Here is a 15,564-nt window from a genome sequence, read left to right on the forward strand (position 1 = left end):
ATCGTGTTTTTTAAAACCATCAATAGACCATACTCTGACAACGTCCAGACAATGTCCGGAGAATAAAATTCCTCACCTCTGGCAATAAAATCGAACGAGCGAGCGAGGGGTACCGTTTTAACAGACACACACCAAAAAAATTCTCCAAGTAGGTTTCCACAAAGGGGGTGTGTCCACTGATGCGAATACCCCGCCCAACAGCCAGTGTCGCCTATTGTTTACGGCAAGTAGATTGTGCACATCTACAGTGTAGGTAGGCAATCATGTTAGTAAACAAAACATGGTTATAATCAGTGATCTCAATTACACGGAGATCAGTTTTTACATTCCATGCATGTAATCCGCACTCTCAGCATGTCAATCATTCTCAGTCTGCAATGTTGCACATGCATGCTGAGTGTATCAAAGGAATGCTACCATAGGAACGTTCTAATAGAAGGGTCGTCAGGGTAATGTCAGATAATAACCCTAGCTGGCAATAAGGGTAGATTTTGGCAAAAGTTAGCGCAACAACGTCTGAGCAACATTTTTAAGGGACCATTTTAACAGGCAGTTAAAGTACCTGGACACTACCCAGACATTGTTGCGATACAAATTTTAACTCTAGTTTGAAAGGTTCTACTAAAGGGTGCCTTTATCTGAAAAATTTTCTGAGGCAGAATCACCATCCTAAACGCGTTTGAGGCATTAAACTTCCGGGGTTAGATAAACACAACCGTGTTTTCAAACCCGTTAAGAAATGCCATTTGGAATGCCGTTTAAAGGGCATTTTGAAACGCGTTTGAGACCACAATCGCCTTTCTGCAAGTAGTTGAAACGCAATGCCTTTTTGAAACGCGTTTTAATCGCAAGGCGCAAAGCAGCTGCGCAGTGACAACACTTTGAATCGCTATTGATGATGGTTAGATAAACGCAGCACCCTGAGAATCACACTTCAAACCACATTCGCAAACACCATTCCAAACACATTTTGAAACGTAATTCTCTCTCTCAAGTTAGATAAACGCAGCCTAAAACGAGGCTTAAGATATGTGTGTCCTCTGTGTATTTGAATTGAAAATTGATTCCACAGCCTTGCTACATGTACATGATACATTTTGCCAATCATTAATATCATGAACACTGTCATAAAATGTAACTTTGGATTTTGTGCATAGTGTCTCTTCAGGATTCCTTCAAATGACATAAACAAAGAAGTAAAAGAAAATGAACATATTTGGTATCCTTCTTATAAAAAAAAGAAAAGAAAAAGAAATTAAGAGTGGGTGGAGTACTTCCTAAGATTCAACTTGATCTATCAAAATGAGGTACAATCCTGTAGATGTGTAGGAGGGTCCTACACTATGGAAATACAAAATCAGACATTAATTGTCGGAATCTCCAAAGATACTTGTATTGATATTTCCAGGGATGGCATAGCTGCACACTTCCAAGGATTTACATACCTACAGTATATTATCATCACGTGCATCAAATATTATCAAAGCAAATATTAGGCCAACTCACTGTTCTCCCCCCCCCCCCCCCAATAATGAGGCTACAGCAGCCTACAATAAAACCAGAAATCTTCATGAAGTGGAGCCCACAGCCTTTTTCACAGCATGAAATTTTCATGAATTGCCACTGGCATTCCATGCATATTATACTGTAGACAAGAACTTTTTGCGTGCATTTTAATCTTCCAAAACTTGGCTCATTACGAAATTCACAAAAATTGAATGCATGCAAAAATTTCTAGTTTTACACTGTATACCTACTGCTTTATTGATATCATTTATCATTATCCTACATGTACACTGTATAAAGCACGGGTGGAATCCACCCACATGTTAGGATTTTAAACAATGTGCAGAGCATGTTCGTGAAATCAGCTCCTTCTCGAGCTAAAAAAAAAAAAAAAAATAGCATAAAAAGAACTCCAACGAACGTTGTTTTGAAATCAGCACTTCAAAACGATGATTATGCCTTCGCAAATTGACCACTTTTAAAAACACACCCTCGGTCTCTGGGTGTCCTTACACATTTAGCCCAGTAACACCACTGGCACGAGCAGTCTTTTCTCTTCATAGCTGACTAATACTTTTTGAAGCACATTGTAGTCCAGTCCATTTGGTAATATGATGTACAGGTTGTACATGTACCTTTGCAATATCAAAAAGTTGTGAAGAGAAGTTTACATTCTAACTAAAGCAGGGTATTAACAAAACAAGATCCCACTTGCCTCAATGAGCATTTGGGCAAGAGCCAAAACTCTGAAGTGCATACATGCGGGGTTTAAAGTATCTTTTCCTTTTACAGCGTAACATTGAGTATAGGTGCTATGGCAACAGGTACAAGGTGTAGGAGCAGGCAAGTGGTTTGTAGCACACAAACTAAGTACACATTTGAGTCATATTTATTTTTTTCCACTTCCAATGTCACTCATTACATTCTGTTGATCAGACAGGAAAGTCACTACTTCGATTTTATGTTATTGTTGTTTTTTCACGGAAATATCTTGCATAGGGCCATTCACACTTAAAGGGTGTGTACAGTTCTGGTTGAGGTGAGGATTTAGCTTTTAACATTTTGTGAGATATTCAGAAACCACTCTATGAGATGTCAAAGAGCATGCATTTCTAAGGGGTATCAAAAGTTTATTTGATGAAAATCGGTTTTGAAATGGCCGAGATATCCAAAAACAAGGTAAAACAAAGAGATCCTAATAAATGGCGTGGCCTGTCGCCTTTTATCATCATTTTTTTTTGGATATCTCGGCCATTTGAAAACCGATTTTCATTAAATAAACGTTGAATCCTTCTTAAAATTACATGCTCTTTCATATTTCATTAGAGGTTTCTCATTATCTCACTTAGGAATGTTCAAAACATGAATCCCCACCTCAACCAGTACTGTACAGTCCCTTTAAAGTGAAATATAAATGTAGAGTGTGTTGTATGCATGTACATACACCTATTTGAACATCGTATTTGGGTGCATTACTCCTGACACTGATCATATGATATATACAGTATCAATAGGACAGCACTTTCGGGAGGATACATGTGTGCCACTTGTACATCTTCAGTCAGTAAGGTAAATCCCGACAAACAGAGAGAGTTGTCACATCCCACTCAAGGGTCTCTCACAGAGAACTACTTACAACGTCAGCCCTATGTACCTACCCAAGAAGCACACAATTGCGCTATAAATTAAGGACTCCCACCAACAAACCCCTCCCCCCTTCCTTTTCTTTATCTTCGTCTTCAGGTCCGTACAAGATCTGTGGTGAGGTCTGGGTAGAAAAGAAGAGGAGGGGGAGGTGGCTGAGAGGCAGTTCTTACGCATGCTTTCCAGCCAGTGCGGCACACAGCGACAATGGGCGAGAGGCACGCGTGACTGCACAATGCACGCTTTATTGATTCACGGAAGGCTCTCAAGCTGATTTGATTGAAGCCGGAGCGATGCAGGGCATCTGACGATAAGAAAACCCCCTTGCACAAAAGACCAGCGCTCGCAGACAAGACCGGTCTTGCTGCAGCTTGTTTCGCAGTGATGGGTGGGAAAGGTGGAAGCAAGGAAGATAGAGAGGAAGAGGACTATAATGTAGAAGAGGAGGAAGAAGAGGAGGAGGAGGAGGAGGAGAAGGAGGGAAAAAGGGGGTGGGGGAGATGGAGGGATGTAAATAAGGCGGCGCCACCTCAATGCTACTTGTACTAGGATGTCCTAAGACAATGCTTCAGTTCTCTGTGCTCAAAAGGGACGCATTTCGCTGATTGCTCAGTGGTTTCCTCTTTACTAAGAAGACATGATGATGTACAGCCCCGGATGAGACAACCCTCTACTTCAATTTCATAACTGTTCCAGCTTGAAAGCATGTACTATGTTGTACACGTGCAAAGCAGAAACACAAGATGCAATTCGACGAAAATCGTTCATGCAGAAATTATGTTTTCCTTACAGCAAGGAAAATACTGGAATTGCAGATTTGTTGATAAGCTGTGGCTGGTCATGCCTAATCAGATGACAGCTTGAATAACAACAACAGCAACAGAATTCATCCTACAGTCCCAGAGACTGTGGCTATGTTTATGAACTTTTCCATGTTCGAAACCATTTCAGTACCATTACCACTATCAAAACGTGTTTGCAAACACCTTCTGGATCACTTTTCTTGAGTTGTTGTGCTTATCAACTCTGTCATGAGTTGTCACTGCGCAGCTTCATTGTGCAGTTTGACCCGAGGAGCGGAGATTTGTACAATGTAGTTGGCAGTGGTTGGGGTGGGCAGGTCTGAGCTACAAACATGTTTTAAAACTAAATGTACATTGTACTTTGTGTTTATCAACTCGACATTATAAACAGGTTTCTGGCTCAAATGCGTTTGCAATCACACTTTTTCTAGCCTTTCAGAAATTCATTTCTTACCCCATAATCAAAACAGCTTTGCATTTATCAACTGCCTAAAACTTCCTGAAGTTGTTTGGTATTCTTAAATTCTGTGCCACAAGTGAGTTGATAAACGCACCCAGCGAAATGCTTCAAACACACCTTTGTTATTCTGGTACTGAATTGCCAGAGAAGAGGGAGCATGAGTGCAATTTCATAAAACCATGTATGTCATCATTTTGCAGTCCACTACAAATGTATGTGGTCATGAAAATCAAAAAGCCCTTATTGCCAGGCTGAGCACAGGACAGTTCTCCTCACAGTATCTTTCCTTGCCATGAAAATGAAAAAAAAAAAAAAAATGCTCAGCCTCTTATAAAGCAAGGCAAAGCATCATCAAACCACAGTGTCATCATTTGACATCAATACAGTTTTCCATCCTGTCTGCTCTCAGTCCAAAAGGAGTACCAGTAGTTTAATGTCAAGGGCACTAAGACAAAAAGGCATCACTTGCATTTTATAAACAGAAGGTAGCATATTTACTGGAAACATACTGTAAAACGAGGAATATTCACATATTATGTGCATTTTAATTTCGCAAATTTTGTGAGAGCCCAGATTTGCGAAATTAAAATGCACATGAAAGTTCTTGTCTACATGCATTGAATGTTAGAGGCAACTCGTGAATATTTCATGCCGCAAAAAAGGCCGTCGCCTCCAATTCATTAAAATTTAATGCCGTGAAAATATCGTGTTTTATAGTACACGTCACAGGTCATCTTAAAAAATGAATTGATTGTCATCAATTCCACATTACATTGCACGTTAGCAAATGAAGTATTGATGTCCTGACGATTACGTGGTTTGTACATGTACCACTACTAATGTCACGTTGTAAGTGGGAATGTGGTATGATTTCTGTCCAATAGGCCTAATACTTTTGTATCTTTGGCTACAATGACCCAGCTTTGTACATAATGATGTAAAGCCATGAGATGAGCAGAAATCTTCCTAAACAAAAATAGAAATGATCTGTGGTGGCTAAGTAAAATCAAGATGTTTAGAATTTACAATGTAGGTTTTACAATTTGCACAGGTACACAAGTATACACAGGCTCACAAATAACATACACTTGAACACTTGTACCACTGTACATGAGGCTAAATGAGCTAACTTTCACGCAATGCATATGCTCAGCTTTTTAGCATGACATGCAACTACACCCGTATGTATTCTATCTGCTTTGACATCAATTACTCATTGCCTTGTTTTCGACAGAGAAGGCATCTGGTGTTCACCAGACTTTGACCAACAGGTGCGGTGCGGATGACATCGTCCAAAAGCTGAAGGGTTAGGCACAATCATTCATCCCAACACACACTAGGCTATTACAGCCAAGTTGATCAATGCCGTTTGAAAATGTGCTGTGCACGTTCATCCTCAACGGACGTTTGCCGACCTTGATCGCTATCTCGGCTGCAAAGGGATGGGATGGCACAATCAATAGTACTCTCTGAGGTATTTTCAAACCCGTAACAGTACATGGTGGTTATTTCCAACATGGAATCTGATGTGGATGTCATTGATACAAATAATTACATTATTTTTCAAGCAGAGAACAAGGATAAAGCCACCTAAAGAGTGATCTACATTTTTTCATACAATGTATATGTTATGTACATATGTGACTGTGCATCACAAAAAGTTCTATAAAGTCGCACTCCCTGATTTTTCATCATTAGGACTCAATTTTGTAGGTGAAATGGGTCAATCTATTGTACTGGTACATGTAGTCAATCTTGAGTTTTTCATGTTTTCTGAAAAAGCAATTTTTCTTTTACATGCTAAAGTTTGGGATCATAAAACGAATGGGGAAATTGTGTTTATAGCAGTTTTTCTAGAACACTATTTTGTGGAATAGTGTGATTAGGTATGTCTTTAGACCCCTTTTAATTTCTTATAACCCTGTGCACACTCTTCACTTTCAGCTCTAGACACTTCTGAAAGGTTAATTGCTCCTGCTTTGAAAGTTGGTGTTTGTCTTATTCTTTTGAATATTAGCCATGATTAGAATGGGTAGATAGAGCATGCTCAATTTCAACTTAATCTGATAATCTCTTAATTGTTGTTGCTATGGAGTTTTACATCCTGGTTTTTGTTTCATTCAATGCACATACAATGTAGCAGAGCCCTACTTCAGAGCCTGTTTTCTCAGTACACACTTTTGCAGCATACACCTGTATGTGCTTTCTTTTCAAAATCCAAACAAGTTAGGAGAGTCCAGTTGAGTTGAGTTATACATCTGCCCTTTCAGAATCTGACCTTAAATAAAAATTCATTTCTGGTGACCATATGTTCATTTTGTAATGCAGGGTCACATACAATGTATGATTATGTTTGGTTTCAGAGTCTGGATTTAAAATCAATGTACAGTTGTATATTGTAGAGGCCAGACCTTTCAGACTGCTAACGCACACTCAGATCGCACAAAGCTCAATCAGAAGTCATCTTCAGATGGCAATCAGCCAAACGTGATTCAACACCATGTGTTTGGGAGGGATACTATAAAAACAAGTTCACCTGTTCAGTACCGGTATAGGACCTACTACATTAGTGTAACTATGCGATGATTATTCCAGAAACATAATTTATACAAGTAGTTGAATGCAAGATCGATAAGATGAAAAAAGAGGAGTGCCATTCACTTTAGAACAGCTGCCACATCAAATCAAATCGCCCTGTACGAGAGAAACAAAAGTGTGAAAAGAAATGATGAAAAAATAAATCAATTCATATGTGTCTGCAGGGAATGCACAAATATGCTAGACTTTTTTTTTCTCACGATTCTTAACGAAGTCTTAAAACTTTTCCACAGAAATAAAACATTAATCCTGTGACGACATCACAGTGAACTTGTTGTGTGGGGGGGGGGGGGGGGACTGTAACTCTCAATTAAAGCGCTCTCTGCACTGTGACGCATGTAAAACGTGTATGTAATGTAGCAAGAGTCCAACATTTCACCAGGTGCTCGGTGACAAGGTGACGGCAAGGTCGCTGCCAGCCAGCTCAAGACGATGATTGATGCTCGCATTGATGGGGAGGGGGTGGGGGAGTCAGGTTTAAACCTTTCACAGCCGCAACTTCTACTGGAGACGGAACCGCAGCGCAGCCAGTCAAGTAATTTCACACTGAGTGGGTTGATCCCAACAAAGACAATCTATCGGTGCACCATGCATGGGTAGATATCCAGTACCGGTATGGTCTCTGTGTAAAACCTGCATCATACGGTGCACAATGTGGTGCACTACAGGGTGCATGAAACAGTCATGTACTTGTACTTGTATCACACAAAAACTAGATGACACATGAAATACAGAATATCTGAAAGGATAACAATCCTCTGGTTAACATGCATTCTTTATAAAGTATGGCTGTTGATATTGTCAACACACCTGTTGATTGAGTACAATGCAGGACCTACATTATGTATGCCTGAAATGCACACCAGTATCTTCCCTGAATGCAGGTGGTATGCACAAGAAAAGAAAAGAAAAAAAAAGATAGATTCCCTGGTATGTTACCATTACCATGTTAGAATGCAACCTGCTTACCCCAGTATTGAATGACATGTCAACGGCATTATACAGTTGTACAAGTGGATCTACATTTCAGAGCCGTTTCATGATTATGTAGTATGCTGTAGAAGTGAGAAATTTTCACGCTGGATTAATATTATTTCAGTGAACTTCTTATATGCTTGCTTACGGTTTCAAGGATGAGCGTGTGTGTGACATGATACAAAATGTACAATGTACAATTGTACTGTAACTACAATGACATTGCATCTAAAAAATACTGGATGCTTATTATTTCATTGATAATTCAGTGGAGTGCAAAATGTACATCGTACATGTAGGCCTACCCCCTGTAAATATTTTTACTTCACAAAAAATCTCACATTTACAGTTTTTATGCTTGTAATTGATGTAGGCCTACATGTACATTACGTACTGTACACATACATGTACAAATGTTGTAGAGCAATGACCAAAAAGTCAACAAATTGCAAACAAAACAAGATGTAGGCCTATAATACAGAAATACCTCACTCAAAATTAATTATGTAGAATCATATTCTATGATACTGTTGTTACTCCACCTGTCAAAGTACAATTGTTTTATGATTCACACAACCTCTGTGTTACTGGTATTCCAAAGTTTCAATCTGATTACAAGAACATTGTAAGTGATCATTGTATCAGAACTACACTAACATTACTGTGCTACATGTACCTGTACATTTATTAAAGGGTCGACATTAGCTCATGTTCACAGAATACATCAAATTGAGCATGATTAATGCATACAGCCTACATTGTATGTACAGTGATTCAAAATAAAACAGGGTGTGATTAGCACATTAATGAATACCAAAAATCAAAACATTGATGGAAGAATTTGATTCAGAGGCAATGCTTAATTCTACTGTCATCACAAACAAATCAGCAATTAATTTTCAAAGCTCAGCAAAAACTGAAAATATTTAGGGGAAATCTGATCCTTTCACTGACTGCATGTGATTGAGCGTGGTGTCTCTACATTTGTACAGGGTGTAGTACATCGTATGTGCAGTGTACAGTGTACAACAGTAGGTACAGCTACTGTAGCAAGTTTGGTCAATAGAACTGTTCGATCTTAATAGCACAATTGTTTTTGTGCACAATTTGTGCACACTTTGCCTAAAACATGGTAGGTTTATTTGTTTTGTACTGTAAAACGAGGAATTTTCGTGTGCATTTTAATTTCGCGAATTTCGTGAGCACCAAGATTCGCGAAATTAAAATGCACGCGAAAGTTTTTGTTTACACTATATGCATTGAATGCCAGTGGCAGTTCGCGAAAATTTCATGCCGCAAAAAAGGCCGTCAGCTCCAATTCGCGAAAAATTCATGCCGTGAATATATCATGTTTTACAGTATGTTCAGGGCACTGACCTGCTAGAGTGAGGATTCACTATGCCAGTAGCACTCTTATCAAACGCCCCCAGCCACTCTTTTTGAGACATAAACCGGACACCATGCTACAGTGGCTGGCTCACTATAAACTACAGCAAATAGTCATGACATTCTCAGTACATGTCCTGTTCCCATGAATTACTTCTGCTCTGTTGGTTTCATTTTTACTGTATCCATCAATAGCTTTATGTGACTTTCTCTTTCAGGCATGTTATCAAAACTCTTTTGTTATACCCCTATCGACTTGGACAACATGACAAAATGCACTTTATATACTGATCAGTACAGTGTACACGTACACTACATTTATGGGTTTTTGTGGATTTTTTTTGTGCCATAAAGCTATCATTTGTAATAATACTAAAGAGTTATGCCAGCTGCTGGCCTCATTATGGTGGCTGAATGGAAAATTTGTCACAGTCTGTCTCTTTTTCCACTGAAAGGGACCGTCTTGGAATTGATCATCCTTTGTTCAAACATAACGCTCACTGAATCCTGAGGATTGCCCAGCACAGTGCACATGAAAAGATACACATGAATGAGGTCATAATATGAATAATATTTGGGAGCTCTACAGCTATACACCTGTAGGTCTCCTTCGTTTCTCTCTTTCTCTCACTCTTTTTCAATATCTACCATTTTGTCTTAACTTTTTTCCTATCATCTACAGGTACTGCCTACATTTCTTTTTCTGACAAAATGTTATTAAATATCTATGTCAGTCTAGGTACTTATAGGTACACATTACAATATATATATCTCCACCAACACATCGTACATTTGTAAGTATCTTTAAAGGGATAGTACAGTGGTATTGGTGGAGATGAGAATTGGGCATTTAACTTTTTGCGAGATACCAAGAAAACAGTAGTACACAGTACACCATTTTATGAGGAATTTAAAGTTTATTTGATGAAAATCGGGTTTGGAATGACTGAAACATCCAAAAACAAAGTAAAACAAAGCGATCATAATAAAATGTGGGTCCCACAATTTATTAGAGTCGCTCTGTTTTGGATATATCCATTTCAAAACCAATTTTCATCAAATAAACGTTGAATTCCTCATGGAATTACATGCTCTTTCATATTTCATGAGAGGTTTCTCATTTTCTCACCAAAAAATGTTAGAAACCTGAAATTAGGTCTCAACCAAAACTATACGATCCCTTTAAAATCACTTTCTACCTGTCACTCTCTATCTTACTGTCTTCTCATTATGCACTGTATACTCTCTCTCTTTCTATCTATCTACATGTATCTATCTAGACTATCTATATCTTTCTCTGTCTTTCCTGTTACAACTCATTCTGTCACATACAATACCTACATGTACAGGTACTTAAATGCATTGAATACACAATTCTTGTGCAAAACTTTAGACAAGGGAAACCATCAAGAAGTTGAGAAGTAAGGTTTTAGGTTGATACACAAGGGCCATGTGTACTGTGACTGAACCTTTATCATACACTTCATACTAGTGATGATGTACAAGGTACAACCTACTCAGTCGATCACTCCTATTTCTGCCTTTCGCTGTCCAAAGACCAACTCAAAAATACCTCCAATTCTTCCTCCAATATAGCCCGTATGATATACAGTACATGTGTAAGCACCAGCCTAATTCACACCCTGTCACATCATTTAATTAGCCTCATCTGTTTGACCATGGCTAGACGGGCAAACTTACATGTAGTACGATCGAACACTCATCCCTCACATCACCAATCCAACTTGAATAGCCATGAAACCTGAAGACTTTCTTGTGTAGTATGTACATTGTAGGTGTACAATCATATACAAATTGTACATGTACATACTTGTATGTACACGTGTACATTATACCTCCCAATGAGATCCCCTGTTGGAAGTACAGTCAAACCTGTCTATAGCAGCCACCCAAGGGAGACGAAAAAAGCAAGTATTGTAGACAGGTGGCCGCTTTTGACAGGGCCATTAACATGGCTTTTCTCTAGGGGTGAAACCCTGTGTTTAGTGGTCGCATACAGCAGAGATGATGGTCGTTATAGACAGGTTTGACTATACATGTACACATTTTTTTTGTACGTACAATGTATAAGACCTACATACAGTATCAGTGGCGGATCCAGAGGGGGGTGCAACCGGCACACACCCCCCTTTATTTTTCATTAAAAACAAGAGAAATAAAAAGAAAAAATGAAATGAAACCTGGAATACCAGAAATATTAGTTGCGCCCCCCCCCCCCCCCCTTACAGAATTCCTGGATCCAACCCTGTGTATGGAGTCAGTAAGGCTGGGTTCACATAGGAGTATACTATTCGGGTATACGGAGCACGTTTTCGAGGGCACGCGAATATCTTGAATCGAACGATAGGATTTCCTAATACCGGGTCACATACGAGGGCACCATTTGAAAATGCCGTATAGCTGCGTACAGTATAGCATATAGTGGGAATCATGCTTGTTCGATTTTCGTGCAGCGTATACCATCTCTCGTTTACGAAATGATGACAATTTTGGTCTGGATTTGCCCTTTAGCAAAAATAGGCATGCAGACTGATAATGTGATGCAGTGTAGTGTATCATCATCAAATAATATGTTATTAAACAAATTAAAAATAATCAGTTTTAACTGATTTACCCAAAACGACCCCCAGTAGAGTTGGGTCAGTTTTTTATTCATATACTCAATTCATAGCTATCTTGTAACAAAAATGGTACGTTCAAATGTAATCTCAGTTTAGAAACTGTTAATGACATAGCGGGGATGGTCGTGTTGGAGGAAGAAATCCTCCCTGCATGGGATTGGTTGTTGATGGTGTGGGCGATGGTGTACTGGGTCGACTTGATGGCGCCAAAAGAATATTAAAGTAGGACACGTATGCGTGCTACCTTATGTGACCCACCATGCCCGAATAGCGTATAGCGAATAGCGAATAACGAATAGCGAATACCGTATATCGTATACTTCTGTGTGAACCCAGCCTTAGCCTCACCAATGCACAGGTCTATAAAAATAAGATATGTACCAATACCTCACACTAATATGAAAACAGGTGAGCAGTAGAGTACTGCATCATATTGTATATTTTGCTGGGTTTATCATGCAAATTTCATGAGTTGTTTGCTTTTCGCAGATCTCAAAACACGCAAAAATATGAACTCTGATCCCAACATGAATGTGACATGCAAGTGTACATTTCTCTGTCCACTGCTGTACAAAACTCCCTGATCACGACCATATAAACTACAGTAACTCACAATATCGTCAGGAAGTCACGATTCATGAAATATTGGACTCGTTAAATACAATGTACACGACGTTTTGGCATATTGTATATAGGTGAACAGTACATCCCCCAGCCCAATTTTTTGTGTAATTGAGGAACACCATCACTGGTACCATACAGCATCTGACATCATCTCCCTGTAGTATAGCTGACAAGACAAACAATACTAGCCAAAATACAATGTACTTAGAATGCTCTTGTATTGCTTTTCATTTGAAAGGAAAATGAAACCTTTTTGTTTCCCATTGAGTTTCTTGCCACCAAGTCCAGCATCTATGGGCATGCTCTTGTCAGACTGAGATGACAAGTTGGCCTAATGCAATGCTGCTATAACAACATGCACATCCTCAAACAAGCAAAGTTACAATGTAAAATGAACCGTAATCATCTGATGAAAAGGAAATGATAATCATAATTAAGAAGGAATCAATATAGATGTACAGTATGCAGACAAAAGATACCGTTTTGTACCTATGTAGTAGAGCCTAGACCATAAATATTACAAGTACATGTATTTCATGATGCATTTCTATTAAGGGACTGATATTCACAAAATAAACATCTCTTGAAACATCCACAAATGCAAAGTTTATATCTGATCACCTCCAACAGATCCATTCAACAGATCCACTCCTGAGCCTGAAGAGTTCAATGTGATGTATCCAAGGGGTAGTTGATTTGTGCAATCTGGATGAAATTTATTACTGTTTCCAGTGATCATTGAGCTTAGACTTGAAGGTGTTACCTGACATTGCCTTGACAGCTAGTATCAGCACAAAGGCTATCCAAGAATTCATTGCTCTCTGCCCAAAAGAGTTTGACCTCTTACTAGTGCAACACATTCCATTTTATACATCTTAACTTTACTATGTGTAACTTTATCATCGATAACAAAGAGAACAGCTGGATCAAAATCTTTCTGATCATGCAAAATCTTGAAGACTTGAATCATATATTATAGATCTACATATTCACATCTATACTCTAGAGATGGAACCCCCAAGACTTGTGTCTCTCAGAATATGACAATGATATATGATTAACTTCAGATACCAACTTGGTCACTCTCCTAAAAACTGATTTAAGCTTTTTTGCATCTCTTTGGATTTAATAGCAAGTTCATTCCAGACACAAGAACAATGTTCCAAGAGCAGACTAAAGCTATACCATAATAAAGGCAAACACTTCCTTAGTCAGTTGAGTAAAAGTCCTTTTGATCAGACCAAGTACACTGTACTTTATTTGCTTTGGCAGCGACTTTGAGAGTGCACGTACATGAAGAGCAAAACTGAGGTTAGGAGAATCCTATTCCTCTGTGACTGTCTAAATAACCTTAAGATTATCATTCTCATCACCTGAATGCATATTTCGACAAAAAGATTAGTCTGTATCTTGTCGTCGGAAGTATGTTCCCCGGAGACTATACGTCTGGCTTCACAGCACAGAAATCCCTCCTACATTGTACATGTATACACTCATACAGAGAAGAGCCGTAAGAGTAGAAAAATAATTAAAAAAAAAACAACAAATCCTCTTGACAAACAGATTTTTCTGTCAACTGGTTTACTGGTATTGATGCGGAGGTTTTTATGACCATAATGCATAACATGACATCTTCCATGATTGAATTTGAGTGACCAGTCCTCAAGCTTGTACGTGGATAGGCCTAATACCGGGTACTGTAAAAGTGGAAATTTTTGCACATTTCGCGCAATCAGAAGCTAGCGGGAAAATAAAAACATGCGGATATTACTGCTTGCCATATTATATGTTCCAATGAATAGTTAATGTCCTGATTCCGCTAATTAACAACACGAAAAAAATTCATCTTACCAGGCCAAGCATGAAAAATTACTTGTGCAAAAATATCCACTTTTATAGTAGTTTGCTGCAGTATAAACTGTGAATTGACACTAGTATCACTAATTGACTGCCAGCAGAATGTGAGATTTGGCATCGTCTGCAACTTGCAAGCAGTCTCACAATCACATTATTTGACATCTATTCTGATATTGTGATAACTAGACTCTAGGACACTTGCCCTGTGAGCACCATGTGTTATTAAAGCATGAACAAAGACCAAACATTTCATTCACGGTCATGCCCGATCGCTTGTGATGCGTCCCTTTAAACTTTAAATCATGATGTTAAACATCATTTGCCCGCTATGCGTGGTAAACACATCGCTCCAGCAGCACACAACTCCCAGTTTCTCTATAGTGATCGCTGCACGTACCCACTATCCACGAGCCTGAAAGTAGATCCCACACACACCATACGCTTGTACACTAACCATTGCCCCGCACGCTCCGCCTGCGAAACTTGCCGGCGAGCCGCTCCAAAATCTAAGTCGATCGCCAACTTTCAACTCGCGTTTTCTATGCAATAACAGCACAAACGACACAACGTTTACAAATATGAAGATTCACATACCTTTTCATCGTCTTCATCTGAATAATACGCCAGCTTGACCTGATTTCCGTTTAAAAATCCAAAGAGAAAGGAGAGGGAATTGTTTCCCGATGTCGACTTCGCAAACGCACGGCGCAAAGCGAAGGCTGGTGGTGGGTATATAGGGCATGCACACACACACAATGCACGCAGAATATGGCCACACAGCCGACACTGCTACTTGTCAATCATTGGACCGTGGAGGAGTGGTTTTTGGAGAGAAAGTAAAGCCGAAAGCGCGATTTCTGAAATTATTATTCTTTACCTCCTTTATCTCTTTTTCAGACCACTGCTCAGGAATAGACTGCTCCTTCGTGAAACTAAGGCCATTTTGTGCCTGTATCTAGGCGATTAGATATCGTTGTGTCTTTGCTCAAAGGAAGAGTTCAGATTTCGAAATCATTTAGTAACAAAAAGTGTTTATCAACTCGTACGCTGTACCATAACAAAGAACAAG

At 39.1% G+C, this 15,564-nt stretch overlaps 1 protein-coding gene across 1 annotated transcript in view; it reads right to left on the reverse strand.

Annotated features, from left to right (window-relative positions):
- Positions 1-15,141, reverse strand: part of LOC140242075 (polycomb group RING finger protein 3-like) — a 122,664-nt gene extending 107,523 nt beyond the window's left edge. Inside the window, exon 1 of the mRNA XM_072321835.1 lies at positions 15,090-15,141. The gene's annotated coding sequence lies outside the window, so the exon portion shown is untranslated. The remainder of the gene's footprint in view (positions 1-15,089) is intronic.
- Positions 15,142-15,564: the final 423 nt, after the last annotated feature.

This window comes from Diadema setosum, chromosome 18 (assembly GCF_964275005.1).
Source record: "Diadema setosum chromosome 18, eeDiaSeto1, whole genome shotgun sequence".
Lineage (NCBI taxonomy): Eukaryota > Metazoa > Echinodermata > Echinoidea > Diadematoida > Diadematidae > Diadema > Diadema setosum.